General features: G+C 36.7%; 1 long non-coding RNA gene across 12 annotated transcripts in view; it reads left to right on the top strand.

Annotated features, from left to right (window-relative positions):
* The window catches only part of LOC124971839 (uncharacterized), an 86,423-nt gene extending 67,672 nt beyond the window's left edge, over positions 1-18,751 (top strand). For 6 of the 12 annotated variants that reach the window (XR_007106383.1, XR_007106387.1, XR_007106381.1 and 3 more), the window contains 4 exons: positions 6,238-6,291; positions 6,396-6,471; positions 10,398-10,470; positions 17,215-18,751. This is a non-coding gene — a long non-coding RNA (uncharacterized LOC124971839). Of the gene's footprint in view, positions 1-3,538; positions 3,591-6,237; positions 6,292-6,395; positions 6,472-10,397; positions 10,471-17,214 lie in introns of all 12 variants that reach the window. The other 6 variants (XR_007106377.1, XR_007106380.1, XR_007106384.1 and 3 more) reach the window with 4 other exon arrangements.
* Positions 18,752-22,499: the final 3,748 nt, after the last annotated feature.

Below are 22,499 nucleotides of genomic sequence, written 5' to 3'. Positions count from 1 at the left end.
TTTTGGTTGTAGTTTGTTTCCCTTTTACTAGGACCTTGAGGTGTAATGTTAGATTATTTATTTGGGATCTTCCTATTTTTTCTAATGGAGGAACTCAGTGATCCAAACTTTTCTTTTAGAACTGCCTTAATATTGTCCCAGAGATTTTGATATATCACTATTCTTGTTTGTTTAAATTTTTTTTTTATTCCTCCTGATTTTTTTCCTGCTATGCAGTCATCATTCAAAAGCATATTATTTAATCTCCCGGTCTTAGAGTGGTTTCTGTTTTTTATCGTATTGTTGATTTCTAATTTCATTTCATTATGATCTGATAGAATGCAAGAAATTACCTCTTTTGTATTTGCTGAGATTTGCCTTGTGCTCTACAATATGATGTATTTAGAGAGTGTTTCATGTGAAGAAAGTGTATTCAGTGTTCAATGGATGAAATATTTTATAGATGTCTGTTAGGTACACTTAATAGTATTTTTTAGTTTTGAAGAATCTTTGGTTAACATGTCTTAATGACTGATCTAATGGTGATTCTTTTTTACAGTCGCTCTCTTTTCATTAAAATGATCTTTCACTTCCTGTATGTTCTAATTTCAATCCTTTGTGTTCTAGTCAGTTGAACATTTTAACTATGAACTTTCTAAATTCTTTCTCAGACATTTATTGTGTCAGTTTTTGAATTGTTGTAGGCTGTATTGGATAGTTTTGTTCCCTTGCCTTTTCATATTGCTTATCTCTTCTTTTATGGAAGGGACTATTTTGTGAGCTTCTTTCTCTAAGAAGGGCTGGATGAATATCCAGGTATTGATAATTTCACTCAGTGTGTGGCCTCTGCTGTTCCCAGTATCAGCACTACTTTGAGAGAAGTTACCGAACCCTACTTACCATACCCTATTTAACTTTATGAAAAATGAAAAACTTATTGATCCTCTTTCCCACTGTTCCTTTAATTCCAGGATAAACCTGTAATAAAGTTCTGGAACAAATAGTTTCAAAAATTAGTTATTAAATATTATAAAATTGGTATGACTATATATATGGGCTAAAAGGGGGAAGAGAGAAATTGGGCAGAAGAGAGAAAGAAGAGAAAATAAAGGAGAAAAGAATAATACACATCAAGGTAAAAAGAAAAAGATGAATAGTTGGGTTTTAGGCAGTAGCAGGTAATTTAAGAGGTAAAAGGGGATAAGAGGAGAAAGTATAGGTCAGAGCTTGGAAAACAAAAGAGAATGATTCCAATCAGTGCTTTAAAACATTAGTAGAAATACAATCAAATGGGTTGAGGGCACAATTTTGGCTATTATGATAATGTTCAAATCAAAATGAAGAGTTATTATATTTGTAATCAAAGTTGAATTTAGAGCTATTCACAGTAAACCAAGCCAAAGTGAAGAAATTTTTTTTGTCTTGAATTGATTTTACCAGGACTTGGGACCTTTAGAAGATGTCCATCATTCTTTCACTCTGGATCCCTCCAGAGATGCTGGGTACAGGAGCCACTCTCCTAGTTGCTATGGACCTCCTACCAGGCATTTTTAAAAAAGTTCTTTTAGTTACACCTGAGATAATGTATTTTGACATATCATACATATGTGGAGTATAACTTACCATTCTTGTGGTTGTACATGATGTGGAGTTACACTGGTTATGTATTCATATATGAACATAGGAGTTATGTCTGATTCGATGTTGTGTCTTGGTTGTTTCTATTGTGTATAGGAGTTAAGTAGGCAGGGCTCTGGGCTGTTTGATTGCTGTGAGTCACCGCGTACTTAAGGCCCTACAGGATCCTTTTCAAGGTAGCATAGACTCTGGTGGCTGTGTGCAGTGCATTCTCCACTGGTGATTTGTGGCTGACACTTCATCAGGGTACTGTCTCTACTACTGGGTGAAGAGACTCAATCACTGGTTCAGCTGGGTAATAGTTTCCACTGCCCTGGTTGTAAACCATGGGCACTGCTTCCCTCTGCTGACTGGGACTGAGATAGCATCCAGTCAGTGTCCAAATACCTGCCAGCACTGACCTTGATCCTGGCACTGTTGCCCTATGCCTCCTGGGACACAGAAGACTTCCCATATTGACAGTCCTACCACTGGCTCCAGCTGTAATCTGGGGACTATCCATTTAAGCTGCCTGGGCTACAGGTAGCTTCTAGCCTTTATGGACCTCTCATTGGCACTCATGATCTGGATATCTTCCCTTTCCAAAAGTGCCTTCCACTTGGATCTGAGCTCTCACTTCTTGGAGTTTCAGGAACTTTTTTGACTGGTAGCCATTCTTCTACATATTCTTTCTAGAATGACCCCACTATTCCTATGGCATTTCAATTCAGTCTGCTTTTCTTTCCAACTATGATGAAAGATGTGAGCGTATGTGCTTTTCCTCTCCCTTTTTCTGTATTACTACTCCCCACCCCTAGCCTGGTTCTGGTTCAGGGTTAGGGAACTCTGTCCGTATTTTTTGCTCCAGTAATCAAATTTTAAGTCTCTCCAGGACTCATATTGTCTGATATTGGGTCTTAGAGCATTTATTCTGCCATCTACCTCTCCAGTATTCCTTCACTCCCTCCTTTCTGTGTTGTTAAGAGAACTCTCCTTGGCTCTGCTCTGCCATCCTCCTCCCCTGGCTAATGTCTCTTCTCTCTTCAAATTCCAGGATTCCTTCCTTTACTTCCAGAAAGGTGACCAGGATGGCTTAGGACAGGCAGACCCAGGAAGACCAGGTTTCTATAGCTCTCTGATATCAAATCTCTATACAAATTCTGTTGAGCAGGGTTCAAGCATTCCCATTCTTCTACAGAGGAATCAATAGCCACATCCTGAACATCAAGAGTTCCATTTCCTGGCTTCTGGTGTGTCTAAGCAACCTCTCTAGATTTCCTCCTGCACCATTTCCTGACTTTCAGGGTGCCCAGTGTTCCCCCTATAGATCTTTCAACTCCTGTATAACAGAAACCTGGGCCTCAGTATAGGGAAGGAAACCTAGAAATAAACCTGAAGAATTTTTTTGTTTAATGGTGCTAGGGATTAAACCCTGGGTCTTGTGGATGTTAAGCAAGTGCTGCAGCACTGTACTTTACCCCTTGCCTCTTTGATCATTTTTGGGTAAATATTTGTACAAGATTTAACTATAGTTCAAGGTTCAGTTTTTTAAATATGGTTATATAATTGTACCATTCATTGAAGAGACTATTTTCATCGAATTGTTTTTGTACATTTGTCAAAAATCAGTTGACCATATTTTGTGGGTTTTTTCGGCTGCCTGTTGTGTTCCACTGATATATATGTTTATCCATTCTCTAATACTGAAGTTTCTTGATTTATAGATTTATTGATTTTTAGATTTATAGGAAGACTTAAAATCAGGTAGTATATATATAATGTTGTTTATCTTATAAATTGAGTTCTTTGGTTTTTCTTATAAATTTTAGAATTATTTTGTTGCTCTATTTGAAAAATTCTGTTAGTGTGTCTATTAAGATTGAATTAGATATGTAGATGAATTTGGAGAAAATTTACATCTGAACAATATTTTGTCTTCTAGGCCACCAACATGGCATATTAGTTAGCTTTGTTACTATAACAAATTACCTAAGGTAATTACTTTAAAACAAGGTTTGGTGGACTCACATTTCTGGAGTATGTGTGTATTTCTGTGTGGGCTCTCTCCCATATAAGGCTGCTAATATTCAATAATATGGGTTTTACACTAATCACTTAATCTAATCGCATCCTAGTGGCCTCATTTCTAAATACCATAATTCGATTGTTTCCACTGTCTTAATCAATTAACATCGGATTTTGTGATTAAATTCCTGCATGAGAAATTATCCAAACTAACATTCTGTCCCCACCAGCTCTTCCCTCAAACTCATATCCTTCTCACAACATTCAGTGATTTCATTCCCAATAATTCCAAATTCAAAAGACCAAATTCCAAGTCTCATCTGAGAGTCAAGGCAAATTCCAGTAAAATCAGAACAACCTGTCTAAGATATAATTGTGGGATAGGCACAGTACACATTCCCAATCTAAAAGAGAGATATAGGAAAACAGAAAGGAGGAAACAGCCCAAAGCAAGACCGAAACCTAGCATGGCATACGTGAAATCTTTTTTTTTTTTTTGTGGTGCTGGGGATTGAACCCAGGGCCTTGTGCTTGCAAGGCAAGCACTCTACCAACTGAGCTACCTCCCCAGCCCTATACGTGAAATCTTTAAGCTCCAAGTCTGGCATCCTTGGTACACTTTCTTTGTATATGGGCTCCCAAAGCCTTGGGTAACCCTGCTTCTGTGCCATTGTTGGTAGCAGCTCACATGGCTGCCCTTTGAAGCTACAGGTGGATATCTGTGGTTTTTTATGACTAGTGTGGACTGTTGCTGGCACTTCTACTTTCCTGGGGTCTGCACTTTGGCTTCACTCCATAGAACTCCATAAGATACCAAATCCAGAGGCTCCCTGCAGGGACTCTAACCTTGCAGCACTTTTTCCTGGCCTGCCAGGTCTTCCTTTGAAATTTTGTTGGAAAGTTATCAATCGATAATTCTGGCATTATCCACCCCTGAAAAATGAGCATCATGTGAGTGGCACCAAGGTCTTCTGCCTGGGTCTACTTGAACCATGGCCATAGCTATGCTATGGAGTACTTTGCCTGCTGAACATGGAGAAATAAATTCCCTAGCAGTTCCAGATGATCCGTAGAGAGCACCCCAGCACTCCATGAATCAGTTTACTTATTTATGTTTAATTGCATTAGTTGATTTAAAAAAATATATACATATATACATATATTTTACATACATTTATTTTAGTTGTAGATGGACACAATAATTTTTATTTTTTTTCATGTGATGCTGAGGACCCAACCCAATGCATCACACATCCTAGGTAAGCACTCTACCTCTGATCTATAACCTCAGCCCATGCTTTGATTTTTATTGAGATTTTATTGAGGTGAACTTAATCCCATAAGAAATTTTACAATATTATGCAAGCATCATCAGGAATCATTTTTAGGACATTTCCATAGTCCCAAATTGTTTTGTATCCATTAACCAGTCAGTTACCAAGATTCCTCTTTTTTGTCTACTAATTTCCTTTCTGTCTCTGTTGGTTTTCCTCTTCTGGGTAATTCATATAAATGGAATCATACAGTCTGTGTCCTTTTTTTCACTGGGTCCTTTCACTTCGGAGAATATTTTGTATGTTAATTCATCTAATATTTTGGGAAACTTTGCAATTTTTCCTTTTGAAGTATTCTGTTATCTGTGGAATTTTCTTATATTCCCTTCCTCAAATTGTGTATGTTCCTTTGTATTCTTAGTTTGTTGAATGTTTTCATATGAAAAAGCATTGAATCTACATCATTTGAGATGATTGTGTTTATCCATCCTTCTGATAAATTATTATTGTATGTATACAAATTAATTATGAGTTTATTAATAAATATAGCAACTGTTTTTCATATGCTCAAACACACTTGCATTCCTGGGACAAATCCTAGTTGGTTAGGGTATATAATTATTTTAATGTCCTGCATTTAGGTTGCTGGTATTTTGTTGAGTATTTTTGCATTTATATTTTTAAAAGATATGGTTGTTCATTTTTCTTTTGTTATTCCTTTGTGTGATTTTTTTTTATCACAGTAATTGTAGTTTCATAGAATGATTAAGGAATATATTCTCTCCCAATGTATTTTTTTAATCTTTGAGAAAAGTTTTGTTAATTCTTTTAAAATTGTTATAATATTTTATTTATTTTTAGTTTTGATAAAATACATATAACATGAAATTTGCCATCTTAACCATTATTAAATATACAGTTCACTGTCAATTTTTATATTCATATTACTGTGCAACAGTTACTACCATGTTTCTCTAGAACTCATCTTGCTATGTTGGAACTTGGCATCCATTAAACAAAAATTCCTCATTCTCCCCTCCATCCAGTTCCAGACAACCAACATTGTACTTTCATTTTCTATGAATTTCACTCTACTAAGTACTTCATCTAAGTAAAATGGTAGTGTTTTTTGATTTGTGCCTGATTTATATAGCATAATATCCTTGAGGTCCATCCATGTTGTACTTTATGCCAGGAATTCCTTTTAAGACTGAAAAATATTTCATTGTAGGTATATGCCACATTTTGTTCATTCATCCATGGAAGTACACGTGAGTTGATTCCATCTTTTTGGTTATTATGAATAATATGGCAAGCATTCATGTAAAAATTTCTCTTTCAGACCCTACTAGAATTCACCAGTAAAGCTATTTCTTTGGGCTTTTTGTGTTCAGAGGTTTGTTTGTTTCTGTATTTGCTTTTCGTACAGGGGATTGAACCCAGAGGTGCTTAACCACTGAGCCACATCCTCATCTCTTTTTATTTTTTATTTTGAGACAGGGTCACACTAAGGCGCCAAGGATGGTCTTGAACTTGTGATCTTCTGACTCAACTTCCAGCTTCTCTGGGATTACAGGTCTGTGAAACCATGTCTGACTCAGTAATTGTATTAAGTATAGATGAACTCAATTTTCTAATTAAATGGTGGAGGTTCACAAACCACAATCCAATTATATATTGATGACAAGAGTTTCACCGTAGATCCAAAGAAATGAACAGTTTGAAAGCAGAAGGATGGAAAGTGATATTGCTTGCCAAGAATAAACAGTTGATGTGTGTGGTGGGGTCTAAACCAACATAAGATAAAATTGACTTTATGTCAAGAGTTATAAGAAGAGACACAAAAGTATTATATATTTATAAAATAGATAATTCATTAAAAAGATGTAGTAATTATAAACATGTACTGACCCAACAATAGAAAATGCAGGGCTGGAGTTATGGCTCATTGAAGTAGTGCTTGCCTAGCACACGTGAGGCACTGGGTTCGATTCACAGTACCATGTATAAATAAATTAATTATAAATATCCATCAACAACTAAAAAAGATAATAAAAAAATAGGAATTACAGAATTGAGGGGAAAAATAAGCAACTTGACAATGACAGTTAAAAAATTCAACATATTTTCAATAATTACAAAAGGAAAAATTATAACTATAAATGCCAAAATTAGACTAGAAAATCTGTAACCAAATTGTATCTTATAAAACTTTGAAAAGCTAACTAAACCCAAAGAAAGTAGGACAGAACCAAAACCAGCATGGAGATAAAATAAATGCAAACTATAGAAGTATTAGAATGAATAGCCAAAACCAAAGGTTGTTTCTTTAAGGAAGGCAACAAAATTCACAAATCTGTAGATAGACTGAACAAAGAGAAAAGAGAGATGACTCAAATTACTAAAATCATAAATGAAAGTTGGGAAATTATTGCTCACTTCACAGAAGTAGAATTATAAGAGAATACTATGAACAATAGTATTTTAAAACATTAAGTGTTCTAGAAGAAATAAATTCCTAGAAAGACAAAATGGAAGAAAACTGAATAATGACGAAATAGGAAATCTGAATAGACTTATGATGAATAAAATAATCATTAATCAAAAACCTCTGGCCAAGCACTGTAGTACACACCTGTATTTCCAGGAACTTGGGAGGCTGAGGCAGGAGATCACAAATTCAAAGCCTGCCTCAGCAACTTAGGACATTTTTGTGCTCTACAGTTACTGATTTTCTATATATCATTCATATATATATTTGTTTTTGGTACTGGGGGTTGAACCCAGAGGAGCTAAACCATTGAGCCACATCTCCAGCCCTTTTTAATATTTTTATTTAGAGACAGTGTCTCACTGAGTTGCTTAGGGCCTTGCTAAGTTCCTGAGCCTGGCTTTGTATTCACCATCCTCCTGCCTCAGCCTCCAGAGCCACTGGGATTACAGATGTGTGTCACCATGCCCTGTTCTTCTATATTTCTTATTCAGTTCCTTTTAAAAATTTAATTAATTAATCAGTTAATTAATTAATTTTTATAATGGGGATTGAACTTAGGGTCTCTTGCATGGTAGTCCAGAGCTCTGCAATTGAGATATATTTACAGCCTTTAAGTCTTTTTTTTTTTCCCTCACATTTTTTATTGGTACGTTTTCACTGTGGCCTTATTTAATTCTTACTTGCTTCCTTTTTTTAATTCATAAAGACTTGCTTTTAATCATATAGAAAATCTTGGCTCTTCTATATCCCAGTTCCCTTTTATGTGTATTGCCATGAATTAATCCTTTATATATTGTGTGTCTTTCAACATAGTTTTTAGTTATTGTTTTATGACTTTTTTTTAATTAGGATAACAACATGGAGTTATATAGCAAAAATACATTAATGATGACTTTTATGTTTTCCTATGTTCTTATTTACTGATGTTCCTTATTTTTTCATATGTATTCAAATTATTGTCTAGAGACCTTTCATTTGAGTCTGAAGGACTATCTTCACCTTTCCCCGTCAGGCAGAATTATTAGGGACAATTTCAGTCTTTGAGAATATCTTAATTTCTCCTTCATATTTCTGTGTTGGTCACCTTTATGTTCCTGTGACAAATACTGACAAGAACAACTTAAAGGTGGAAAAGTTTATTTTGGCTCAGAGGTTAGTCAGCCAACTCTATTTATTTGGGCCTGAGGTGAGGCAGAATATCATAGCAGAAAGCTACTCAGTTTATGGCAATCAGGAAGCAAAAAAAGAGGAAGGGACAAATGTAGTCCAAGGCCATGTCCCCAGTGACCTATTTCCTATCTTCCAGTGGTCCTTGATTAGATTAATATAGCAAACGGATTAAGGCACTGATGAGGTCAGAGGCCTAGACATTACCTGCAAACCCCACCTCTGAACCTTGCTCAATTGGAAACCAGACTTCCAACGGATGAGCTTCTGGCGACAGTCAAGATCCAAGCTATAATATTTTTTTAAAGGATAGTTTTTCAAAATATAGAACTGGGGTGGCACCTTCTATTTGTCGCCTCAATACCTTCTTCCCCCCATAGGTTTTGCTGAGAAATTCACTATTGCTCTTATTGAGAATCCTTTGTACTTGATGAGTCATTTCTTTTTGCTGCTTTCAGTACTATCTCTTTGTATTTTTAAATCTTTTTCCCAGGTGATGGGGATTGAGTCTATCCTATTCAGGTCTTGTTGAGCATCCTGAATGTTTAGATTCATGTCTTTCCTCAAATTTTGGAAATTTGGGGGCCATTATATATATCTTCAAGTATCTTTTCTGCCTTTTTCTATCTCCCCTCTGCTTTTGCAAAAGTATTCACATTATGTATATGTTGGTATGCTTGCTTTTACTCTCTTTGCTCAGATTGGATCATCTCAATTTACCTATATCCAAGTTCACTGATATTTTCTTCTGTCTACTGCAATATGCTGTTGCACCCATCTAGTGAATTTTTATTTCATTGGTTATACTTTTTAATTGTAGAATTTCTACATGGTTCCTTTTTTATAATTTCCAAACTGTTTATTGATATTTTCTTAGTGGTAAGATATATTGTGATTATTTCCTTAGTTCTTTGTACATCATTGTGTAAATGAGATTCTGCCAAAGACAAATGGCACCCACAAACCCTGGGGAGATGGGAGAATCTCATTTACACAGTGACCCAAATGTAGTAATAAAAAACATCCTGTTCACAACAAAAAATTATGAGGCATGCAATAACAATATGGTTTCTATGCAGGGGGAAATAGTTTTAATAAAAAATGTGCTTGAGGAAACCCAGACATTGGAATAGTTAGACAAAGATTTTTAATCAATGCTCATGGAGCTAAAGGAAATGATGTTTAGTGGTTTTCCTGCACTAATCTTGTAAACTCTCTATTCTTTTGTTAACTTTTTTATTTTTGGAGTTTTGGAGTTTATTGTGTGACCACTGTAGATCAGGTGATTCAACCGAAGTTTTTCTAAGTTCCTTGAACCAAAATCAGAGCCAAGTGTATGTGTGTGTGTGTATGTGCATGTGTGTCTTAGGGCACACCTTCAACACTCAACTGGGCAGATTGCTACTATGTTTTAGCTTTCAATTCCTATTTGGGCAGAGTCATGAAGTCAGCCAGAGGTAAAAAGTTTCTTATGTATTTTGTGATTATGCACCCAATCTAAGGTATCAAATGTTGACTTCACGATTCTGAAAAATATCCCAGAATTTTTTGTGGCCCTTATTCCCCATGGCATCTAACTCCTCAGCCTTTCCTTCCAGGCTTTTTAGTTTCTCTGTTGTTTCCCCAAGTATTATTCCATACCCCAGGTAGCAGTGGCCCAATGTTTGCCATTAAATCTTTTCAACTATCGCCTTTCAGAAGCACTTTTCCCTTCCCAGAGTTATGAATTAGGTGAAGTAAAAATCAACACATTTGAGCCAGTCCTTCACAGAGCCACTACTGACAGACCAAAAAAAACAACCATTCTTCTGAGAGATTAAAGTCTCTTTTGCTTCATTTAGTACCAGGAACCCTCCCTGAGAATTCAGGATGCCATATTTAAGGCTGCCAACGAGCTGGGGCATGGAAGGAGGGGTAAGTTAAAATACCACAATGATATCCTATTGAGGTTCAGTTGCCTTTTTAAAAAATTAGTCATTTACCTATTTACTAAAAATCTTTTTTCCTCTCCAGAATTCTGATATAGTTGATGGTGACATTATTTCCAGTTTATCTGTTTTTGTGGAGGGATGGAGTTTTCAAGTTCTCTCTTTTGCCTTTTTCCCTTCAGCCACTTTCTTCTGTGTGATTTTTAAATGTTGGGTTAGTCTTGCATCCTGGTATAAAGGTTCCTCTTTTTCTTCTCCCTCTCTCCCTCTCCCCCTCTCCCTCCCTCCCTCCTTCCATCTCTCTCCCAGGTTTAGGTACCAGACTCCTCATGGCCTTAAGTATGATAAGCAGGTGCTCTGCTGCTGACTTATTTCTTCTCCCTTTTTAAATTTTATTTTGAGACAGAGCCTTGCTAATTTGTCTGGGCTGTCCGTGAGCTTGTGGCCCTCTTGTTCAGCCTCCTAAATAGCTGGAATCACAGGCACGTACTATCATGCCTAGCTAATGGCTCTTGGTTATGATGTCAATTTTTTTTTTTCTTTTTAATGTTGCTGGATTTTCTTTGCTAACATTTTGGGGAACATAAAAGCATCTCTTTTTCTAATGGATATCATCTTGTAACTTTCTTTTCTTATAATGCTCCTATTTAATTTTGGTATAAGCATAAAGTTGGACTCAAGGAGGTGAAAGACATTTGCTGCTCTTATATTTTCTTTTTCAAAAAATATTTTTAGTTGTAGATGAACAAAATGCCTTTATTTTATTCACTTGTTTTTATGTGGTGCTGAGGATTGAACCCAGTGCCTCACACGCGCAAGGCAAGCACTCTACCACTGAGCTACAGCCCCGGTCCTCTGCTCTTGTATTTTCTTATGGCTATTGTATAGAATTGATAAAATTTCTGCCTTTAATATTAGGCAGAATTCATTAGTGTTATATTGGGTGGGATTCTGTTTTTTTTTTTTTTTTTGTACCATGGATTGACCCAGAGGGACTCTTTCTACCTGGTTTGTGATTACCATTACTTTACCAAATTTATCAGCCAGTTGTAGAAGCATCTGTGGAAATCTGCCCATCTGGTAGAGAGCTTTCCTTGACCCAAGTAGTCTGTTCTACAAAGGGTATATACACTATCTATAATACATAGTTGTATACCTGGACTCCACCTTCATGGTTGATGCTTGATAAAGAAACTGGGGCTAGAGTTGTGGCTCAGTGGTAGAGCACTTGCCTAGTATGCACAAGGCATGGTTAGTCCTCAGTACTGCAATAGAAATAAAAAAAAAAAAACAACGATTTTGATGGCCTGTGTGAATACTCAGCATGTACTACATTGTCCAGAACATCACTGCCATAGAGGCCATATCTCTCAGACACTGCAAGCAGCTGTTCTGGATTTGAGGTACCCTCTGTGCTAATGTATACAGACTTCCCTTGTCCTCTACCCCAGTCAAAGAGAGGCCGACATGGGCTGGGGAGATAGCTCAATTGGTAGGGTGCTTGCATTGCAAGCACAAGTCCCTCGGTTCGATCCCCAGCACCACAAAAAAAAAAAAAAAAAAAAAAAAAAGAGAGAGGCTGACATGTTAACAGACAGTGAATGACAGGACTAGTTTTCCCAGTTTACAGTTCTTCAAACATCTCTGTGATCCAGTCTCAATTCTACCGTGAAGTTGTTTTTCAAACACTTTGAGCCAGTTGTACTCTGATCTCTGATTGCCTTTGGTAGAAATCATTTGCAGTGCTGAATCCCACTGGAACTAATTTAGCTGCCTCAGCAATTCCCTTAATATTTATTAGCCCTTCTTTGGTGGAGAGACGACAGCCTTCACAGTATGGAATCCAGTTTCTTCTGATTTTTTTCATTCATTATTCCACATTCCTTTGTGAAATAGGTTGTGAGCAGAATCTTTCTTCTACTAGTATCTGCATTTGCTTCAGGCTGCATCTGCTTAGCATGACTTTACTTCCTGTTCTTCACACATCCTCTGCTTAGAGCATCTGCAAAACCACCTGAGGTTATATAGTATTTAATTTCATTTCTTCTGCCTATTTCTGGTGCTTAACTTCTTTTTCAAAGCATCTTTTTAAAAGTTTTTAAGGTACAATGCTAGTTTTTTATTTAGAGAATTTTCTCATTTTATAACATCAATATTTACTGTAAAATTTTTAAGCAGTTCTTCAGCTATCACATTTTTGTATTTCATCTTTTTGTTTCATTCAGTTCAAAATATTTTCTAATTTCCCTCAAAATTTAATATTTATCCAATACATATCTTAGTAATGTATTGTTTAATTTCTAATTGTTTGTGAACTTATTGTATGTCTTTCTGCTATTGATTTCTAGTTGAATTACATTATGACCAGAGATCATACTTTGAATTAGTTCAATTCCCTTAGCTTTAATATTGTTTTATTAGTGTTTCACAAGTTTGCTTTGTTGAATATGCCATGTCTATTATAAAGTAGTGTGTATTCTGTATTTTGGGGGAAGCGTGGTATAAATGTCATTTAGTTGAACATGATTAACAATTGGTGTTCATGTCTTGCATAGACTGATTTTCTTTCAACTCATTCTGTTAAATTACTGAGTGAAACTCTTAATATCCAAATAATTGAAATTTTATGTTTCTTTAGTTCTATCAATTTTTGTTTTATTTAGAATGGTTTTGTTGTCTTCTTGACAATCTAATCACTTTTAATGTCCTTCTCCTTGGTAATTTCTTCATGTTGACATCTGTTTTTCTAATATCAGTATTGTCATAACAGTTTTCTTTTGATTTGTGTTTGCATATTTATAAGTGATTATTAAGTAGGTTTCCTGTTTAAATCACATCATTGGTTCCCACTTTTTATCCATACCGTTAACCTGAAGAATAAGAACTGAAAAATAGAGTGGTGAATATGTGAATTGATGTATAATATTATAGTATATGCTATAATAAGCCTGCACTGTGACAGTTTCAAAAGCATACCTTATGACCCAAAAATTTCACTGAGTGAAACATTGTATGAAAACAACAGAAGTATGTGCATATGTACACTACTAGATATGTATAAGTACTTTCAATTAACAGTACTATAATAATCCCAGACTGTAAATGACTAAAATGTGCATCAAAAAAATTCTATGGAGGAGTATACAAACATTATGATAAAAGATTGCATGCTGTGTGATTTCTTATATATAATTCAAAACAGGTATTATGAATCTATGCTGTTAAAGGATATTCGTTCTACTCACAGGAAAAGAGGGAGCAATTAAAAATTGGGAGCTTACTTGAAGATAGCTTCTACAATCCTACTGATGTTCTGATTCTTGTTCCCCTCCCCCCATCACGCAGTGCTGGGGATTCGAACCCCGGCCCTTGCACATGCTAGGCAAACACCCTACGAGATGGGCTATATTCTCAGCATGGCTGAAGTTCTGATTCTTGATTTGGTTCACTGAGTTATAATTCACATACTTCCACACTCCTGATTTATGTACTCTTTTGTATGTATGTTACATTTCAATAAAAAAGTAGCTTAATTTATAAAATCTAGATACATGTTTATAAAGAGAAAATATATGATAGTATAACTATGATGGATATAAATAGAGTTGATGTATTCTAAGCCACATATTAATCTAGGAAATACTTAAATAATAAGAAATACACAAAGCATTTATTAATAGAAGTTCATAGACAAATTCAAGTGAGTTCAATAGTTCCTTTCATTTATTAAGAAACCACATACACAAGTCAACAGTATAGCTCAGTGGTAGAGGGTTTGCCTGGCATGTACAGTACCCTCGGTTCATTCCCCAGCACCACATACACATGCAAGCAAACATGCACACATAGCCCAAATACTAGCAAATATAATTCAGCCCATTATAAGGATTATATACCATGATCATGTAGGATCAAACTCTGAAATGCAAGGATGATTTGACATGTGAAAATCCATGTAGTACATCACATTAATAGAATGTAGGGAAAAAACACATGATCCTCTCAATTGATGCAGAAAAATCATGACATAAATTTAATATTAGATTCAGTAAACCTTTATGATTAAAAACACTAAACAAACTAGGAATAGAAGGAAACTCCCTCAGCATACTAAAGCCATATATGGTAAACTCAGAGCAACTCTCAACTTTTGGATTAAAGATTGACAGCTTTTCCTCTATGACCAAGAGGAAGACAAAGATGCCTACTTTGATTACTTCTATTCAACATTTTACTGGGAGTTCCAGACATAGCAATTATGCAAGAAAATGTGTTTGTGAGGAAGCATTCAAATTGAAAAGGAAAATATAAAATTATGTCTGTTTATAGATAACATGATCTTACATATAAAAAACCTGAATGATTTCATATTGAAAAAAAGAAAGAAACCAACCAACCAACCAACCAACCAACCTCTGGGCGTGGTACACACCTGTAATCCCAGGAGCTCTGGAGGCTGAGGAAGGAGGATGGCATGTTCAAAGCCAGTGTCAGCAACTTGGTGTGATCCTGTCTCAAAATAAAAATAAAAAGGGCTGTGTATGTGGCTCAGTGATTAAGCGCCAGTGGGTTCAATCCCTGGTACCAAATAAATAAATAAATAAATAAAATAAACAAATAAACTATTTTAAAAAGTTAGACATAATAAATGACCCCACTAAATTTACAGGACACCCAATGAACACACAAAAGTAAGTCATGTTTCTGTATGCTAACATTAAACCATGTGAAAAGGAAATTAAGAAAACATGTTTACAATAGCTTGAAAAATAATAAAATACTTAGGATTTAACCAGGGAGATGAAGACTTGTACACTGAAAACTATAAGTGAAAGAAACTGAAAGAAAGAAAACATCCCCAAAAGAAATAATATCACTTGTTCATGGATTAGAAGACTTAATATTGTTAACATATCCATTCTGTTCAATGTTCTCTACAGATTCAGTGTAATTCCTATCAAAATCTCAGTGATGTTTTGGCAAAAACAGAAAAATCCATCCTAGACCTGGGGTGTAGCTTGGTATTAGATCTCTTGCCTAACATGTGTAAGGCCCCATGTTTTATCCATAGCACTGGAAACAAACAAATCCATGCATAGATACATACATACATTCATCTATTCTAAATTTCACATGGAATCTAAGGGACCCCAAATACAAAAAGGAAAGCAAAACTTGAGAAAAAATAATTGGTGATAGCACACTTCCCAAATTTAAACATACTGAAAAACTTAAGAAATTAGAAAAAAAGCCGAGTGTGGTGATACACACTTGTAATTCGTAGGAGGTTGAGGTAGAAAGATGGTACTGGGCAACTTGGCAAGACGATGTTTTGAAATAAAAAATGGTGGGGACTGGTAAAGTGGTAAAGTAGTAAAGTGCCCCATGGTTCAATCTGTAGTACTGGGGAAAAAAACAAACTGGTGAAAAAGCAAGCACAGAGCATAATAAAGAGAGAAATGTAATAGAACAGAAAGAGAATAAAGAAAATCAATGAAAATAAATGAGTGACTCAATGAAATAAAATCAATGAAAATAAATGTTGATTCTTTGAAATCGATAAAATTGACAAACTTTTGGCTAACTGTCCAAGAAAGAAGACTCACTGAGATCAAGAAAGGAGATATTACTATCTACTGTAGAGAATTAAAAACTATTATATGAGATTAGTATGAACAATCCTATGCAAACCAATTATATAAGCTAGATAAAAGAAATAATCCCTAGGAAGACACAAAGTACCAACGCTGGCTTAAACAGAAAAAATAAAGCAATCTTGAATATACCTGTAATAACAAAAATGATTGAGTCAGTAACCAAAAACCTTCCAAAGAAGGAAAGCACAGGTTCAAATGACTTCACCTGTAAATTCTGAATTTTTACACTATGATTAACAACAATTCTCAAACTCTTTCAAAATACTCAAGTTATGGAATCAATCTGGTGCCCATCAACAGACAAACGGATAAAGAAAATGTGTAATACATACACGATGGAGTTTTACCCAGTCATTAAGATGAATGAAATTATGGGATTTGCTGGTAAATGGAGGGAGTTGGAGGACATCATGCTAAGTGAAATAAGCCAGCCCCAGATAGTCAAGAGTTGGATGTTCTTTCTCATATGTGGAAGCTAGAGAGAAAAAAAGGAATTTAAAAAGGGGATCTTGGTATGGGGTTGTGCCTCAGGGGTAGAGCACTCACCCAGCATGCATGAGACCCTGGGTTTGATCCTCAGTACCACATAAAATGCATTAATAAAAGAAAAAAAAAACAGTAGTGCATGGTTGTGCATGCCTGTAATACCAGTGGTTTGGGAGGCTGAGGCAGGAGATAACAATTTCAAAGACAGTCTCAGCAATTTAGAGATTCTAAGCAACTTATTGAGACCCTGTCTCTAAATAAAATATAAAAAAGGGCGGCAGATGTGACCCAGTGGTTAAGCACCGCTGGGTTCAATCCCTGGTACCAAAAAAAGAGTTTGAATTTCACTTCCTGAGCTGCTTCCCTTGGTTCCGGGTTTCCTTCCTACACTAAAGTACCTCTAACTCTGTAACAAGCAACCAATGGCCCATTTGCTCCCAGAATGTAATCTTAATGGGTGGTCTCCTCAGATCTGAATCAATTATGTTCTCATGTTACTGAAAAATTGGCCAGGAACCTACCTGGAAGACAATATTAAATAAAATAGGAGATGAGATTATAGTAAATGAACTTCTAAATTTGAATAGGAATAATGAAGAACAAACCACCACTTCCCTCAAAGGTTGAAGGATCTGATCTTGACCCTGAAGAACCCAAATTGAGGAATCTGCACCCATGAAGAAGCCCCCTAAAGAGCAAAGTTGAAGAAATTATATTATAACTACCGATGAGTTCAATGGTATTCCTGCCTTACATGAAATCCCATTTGATTGTACATCAACCAAAAAACTATGAGTTCTGAAAAAAATCATAGATTTATTAATGAAGAAACAGTGAATACTTAAGATCATTATTTTATAGTGGGAGCTGACATAAAGGAATTCACGACTTTGGAAGCTGACAAGAGGTTTCTTGTTTGTTATTTCCGCAATCCCACAGTGCTGGGGTCTCGAACCCGGGCCTTGAGCATATGAGGCAGGCACTCTACAAGTTGGGCTATATGGCCTGCAAGAGGTTTCTTGTTATCTGAATATTTTTAACACAGCTGAAGGCTGTCAGAAGATGGAGGGGGAGGACTCATCATTCATTATGTCAGAACCTGAGGCCTTTGTGAACTTTGGAACTAAATGATAATAGGGTATAGAGTCCTATAATTTTCTTAGGTTTCTTTAACTTTTCATTTGCTAGTCCTTTTCATTTTTCATTTTGTAGTTCTGTTTTTTGTAGAAATAAACATGTATTTTCAAAATCAGTGCCTTTAGGTAAATATTTATCTACCTGCTATATAAGCCTCTATACTGTTTATATTATGTAACTACAAAATGCTCATGTCTACTTTTGTACTTAGTGGACAATGCTACAGACCCCAATCAAATGGGTACAGATGTGATGTTGGAAGAAAAAGTTCAAGAAGATAAGGTCAAGTATACCCAAACCCTTTGGAATGCAAGATTATTAGCATCTAAATTCATCCAAGGCATTTCAGTTTAAAGGTAGGCTTCCTCCAAGTGCATTTGGAGGTGGCATCTCTGATTATTATGCTTTCCCATATGTCATTAGGAAGCAGCCCCCCTGAAATCAATCAATCTATCTATCTGTCTTCTATCCTCAGTTCTTTGTTTGGAGCTCCTAAAACCCTTGTTATGTCCTGTATGATAGACGTGCATCTTTGTCCTATCTTCTTACACAGAGCCCTCAAATACTGCGAATTTCCTGGTGATAGGAGCAACTTTTGAGCCTCTAATGAGTGATTCTTGGTGGACTCTTGAACAGGTTCAGAATGGGGTTTGATCACAAAGACAAAACCATGAGTAGATGTTTCCTTCCAAGTTTTAGCTGTCCCCCCACCGGCCTACTGTCCCAAGAAGTGGAGAGGAGCTGGAGATTGAGTTAGTAATTGATGATGTCAAGATGATGCCACCATAAAAATCCCTAAACTATGGAATTTGGAGAGCTTCATGGTTGGAAAAAACATTGTGATGTGCCAAGAAGATGGTGCACCCCACCTGGACAAGGACAGAATCTCCTGTGCTTGGAACCCTTATGAAATTCACGCTGTGCACCTCTTCATCTGGCTATTATTTCTGTATCTGTTATATAATACCCTTTATAATAAACTAGTAAACTTAAGTGTTTCCTTGAGTCTTGTGAATCATCCTAACAAATTATCAAACTCATGAGAGGGTTGTGAGAACCCTCAATTTGTAGCAACATCATACAGAAGTGTGGGTACCTAGGGACCCACTATTTGTTAGTGGTGTCTAAAGTGAAGACAATCTTATTGGGACTGAGCCCTTGTGGGGTCTGCGCTAACTCCAGGTAGTGTCAGAAGTGACTTGTGGGATACCCAGCTGTCGTCCAGAGTTGAAGAATTGGTTGGTGTTTTGGGACACCCTATCCAGTTGGTGTCAGAAGTGTTATGTGAATGTATTATTGAAGAATACAAAAGTCAGAGAAAAAATACAAGGGTCGGGTAAAGTTAAATAGGAGCCCTTAACACTTTGTTTCAAGGAGGCACACCAAATGTGAGAACGCGGAGTTTATTCAAGCCAAAATGAGGTGGCCTCCTGGAAACATGTATTCTAGTTGCCCAGATTCAGTGCTCCAAAATGGCATCCTGGCCTGGGGTCTGGTTTTATAGGTTAAAAATAGAACAAGAAGGGGGTTACAGTAAGTGGCTTGTTACAGTTACATTATTCTACCAGCATAGCCCAGGTCATTGATTTGTCATTGCTTCCTCATTCAGAGAAGTGCAATAAGTGGGAAAGACTTTTATTATCTTTACTGTATCATGGAGGTGGCTGAAATATGCTGTGCTGAGTCAGAATAACCTAGGTGACTTGTATCATGCCTCATACTTTCCCTGGGCTAAAGAATTTTTTGACCTCATTCTGTGACACTTTAAATCCTTTCTCACGAAAAAATCTTCAATCTGTACCTTTATAGGTTCTATTTTTGAGAAATTTATTTATACACAAAACATTTTTTCCCCAGGAAACAGCCCAGTTTAAAATGATCATGGGAAATCATCTCAGAGCATCTCAGTCCCACTTTCCTTTCGAGGTACATTTTGTCCCTTTCACTTCTCTCCACATGTTTATTCCCTCATCCCTTCCCTATGTATGCTCTGTTCCTTCATCTTTTCCTAGGTGCGTTTTGTCCCTTGTACCTCTCATAGATAGATCTGTCCCCTTTTACATTTCCTGGTTATGTGGGAGTCCTCTCTTTTGGCCTCATCTGTGTCTGAGACCCTTGGCTGCTTGCTCATGGATAGCCCTGACTGTTCCTGCCACAAGCACCAGCACAGCTGGCAGTCTCCTCCCCAGGGTGTTAGACTCTGGCCTCAATAGCACCTTCTTTTAATTTGCTTTTCTGTCACTGTGACCAAAATACCCAACAGGAACATTTATTTGAGACTTGAAATTTCAGAGGTCTCAGTTCTAAGGCTCCATGGCCTCTGGGACCAAGATGAGGCTGCACACCATGGGCGAAGGACCAGTGGAGGAAAAGCTGCTCAGTTTATGATGGTGTCAGAGAGTGTGGGAGTCATATGTACCCTTCCATGGCATGCCCCCAGTGACCTGCCTCCTCTTGTCACTCCCCACTTGCTGACAGTTACCACCCAGTTAGTCCATTCAAACTAGGATGGAGTGATTAGGTTACAGCTCTCATAATGCAATCATTTTACCTCTGAATATTCTTGTGTTAACAGGAGCTTTAGGTGAAACCTCATATCCAAACCATAACACAACTGCTATAGAGACAGCCCCTGCAGTGCCAGTTCCCAGACCTGATCCAGCTGTACCCTTGGTGGTTCTGACTCTACCTACTACTATTTGCATATGAAGCACCTGGTCACTGGGTGTGGGATTTTGCTTTACCAGCAGCTGCTTGAAGAAGCCAGATGACAAACCCTGATTTGTGAGAGTTTACCCGTGGACAGTATGCTTCCCAGTGAGAGACTGGATATGGAATCGGCAGATAAATTTTTTGTTCCTCTTGTTGAGAGACTGTTCCAAAGCACAGTTTTCTAACCTGCCAATCTGCCATCATCCTATGTGGCTGCATGATTGTCTGTATTGATTGGAGCTCATGGATCAGCGATCAGCTTAGGTGCATTATTTCTTCATATTGACATCCAATCTTCCCCTGTTTTATTTCTCTCTTCCCTCACGTTTGTTGCTCTGGGCATGTAATGCTCAATAAAGTCTTAGCCTTGCCTCTGAGGAACTTGTGTAGAGATAAATCTTACAAGACCTCTCTTTAGCATTTCCCAAACTGTTTGTCTTAAGCACTAGTGTCTCTCAATATAGTAGATGGTTTTTAAAGCATTCTGTGGTTATAGCAGTTTCTGATATGCTCTGTTAAGTTGAACAGATTTTTTTTTTCCTTTGCAGTTACGGGTATCAAACTGAGGCCCTTGTGCATGCTAGGCAAGTGCTCTACATTGAGCTACAGTCCCAGCCCAAGTTAAACACATTTTATTATTGCACAACTTCTCAGGTCTTTCACTATACCCATGTACATTCTAAATCTCCATAAGAGAAAAGTTGTGTATTATTTTTTTATTTCCTTAATGTCCAGAGATACTAATATAATAGTATTTAAAGAATACATGTTAATATCTTTGGCAAGTTAATGTTCCATGAAATGCATTTTTGGTGACCTTGCAATATTGGGCAATCTGTTTTGAAATTATCCTCATTTTTATAAATGAAGTTCATTACCACAAGCCATTTTTTTTATATATATGTATTAGAAAAACACTTTTTGAGGTGGTGTCATGGACTTTGGAGTGTGAGGGCTGACTGGATCTGCTACTGATGAGTTAACAGCTTCTGTAAACCATGGCTTAACTGAGCTTCATTTAGTTATCCTGTGGCTAACTGAATCAATAAGCTGAGGCCATTAAAATGTCCTTCCTTCTGATGGACCAATCTGCTAAATATGTTCTACTCTAATTACTAAAGTTTTCTTGCTCTTGGTATAGTGATTGTGACCTGTGCCTCATTCGTATAAGTAAAAGTTACAATTTTAATTATTAATCATGACTGAGAAATTATTCCTTGAAAATGGTTTCTTTAATAATTGCTCAACAACGTGGTTTGTCAAAAGGAACACATAAACACCAGGAAACCAAAGTTGACCCCTTCTCACAAACTCCATATATATGTAGCACCCTGGTCTCAAACAATGTCACCTCTCCAGGATTAGTACGATTACCTCTTAAATGGTTTTGTCTTGGTCATAGGACTGTATATGCTCCACATGAGTCAGTTAGATTAGGTCACTCTGCTACTCAGAAACCAATAGCTTCCTACTTCTTACAGAGTAAAAGCCAAGTTTATCAGGGATTGAACCCAGGGGCGCTTAACCACTGAGCCACATCCCTCAGCCCTTTTTTATATTTTATTTAGACAGGGTCTCGTTGAGTTGCTTAGGGCCTCACTAAATTGCTGAGGCTTGCTTTGAACTTGTGATTCTCCTGCCTCAACCTCTGAGTCACTGAGATTACAGGTGTGCACCCCGACACCCAACTAAAAGCCGAGTACAATCCCACAAGGTCTTCCCTGGGCCCTCTTCAATGAGTTACAACATCTCCTATACCTCTCTGTGCTCTATCTATTTTGGCCTCTTTGGCTTTGGTGTTGTTTCCTAAACAAAAAATATTGATTTCTTTATTTTTTAAAAAGTAATGACCTAAATAGACATGATAAAGCATTAGAGAAAATCTAACACCCTTTCAAGGAAAAGCACTAAACAAACTAGAAGTGAAGGAATTTAGTGAAAAGCACTAAACAAACTAGAAATGAAGAGAACGTTTGCCAAATAAGGTGAGGAACAGTATAATGTCCGCTCTATTTCTCTTTGA

This window comes from Sciurus carolinensis, chromosome X (genome assembly GCF_902686445.1).
Source record: "Sciurus carolinensis chromosome X, mSciCar1.2, whole genome shotgun sequence".
Lineage (NCBI taxonomy): Eukaryota > Metazoa > Chordata > Mammalia > Rodentia > Sciuridae > Sciurus > Sciurus carolinensis.
The sequence above is the reverse complement of the archived record's forward strand: the minus strand, read 5'-3'. Positions and strand labels throughout refer to the sequence as shown.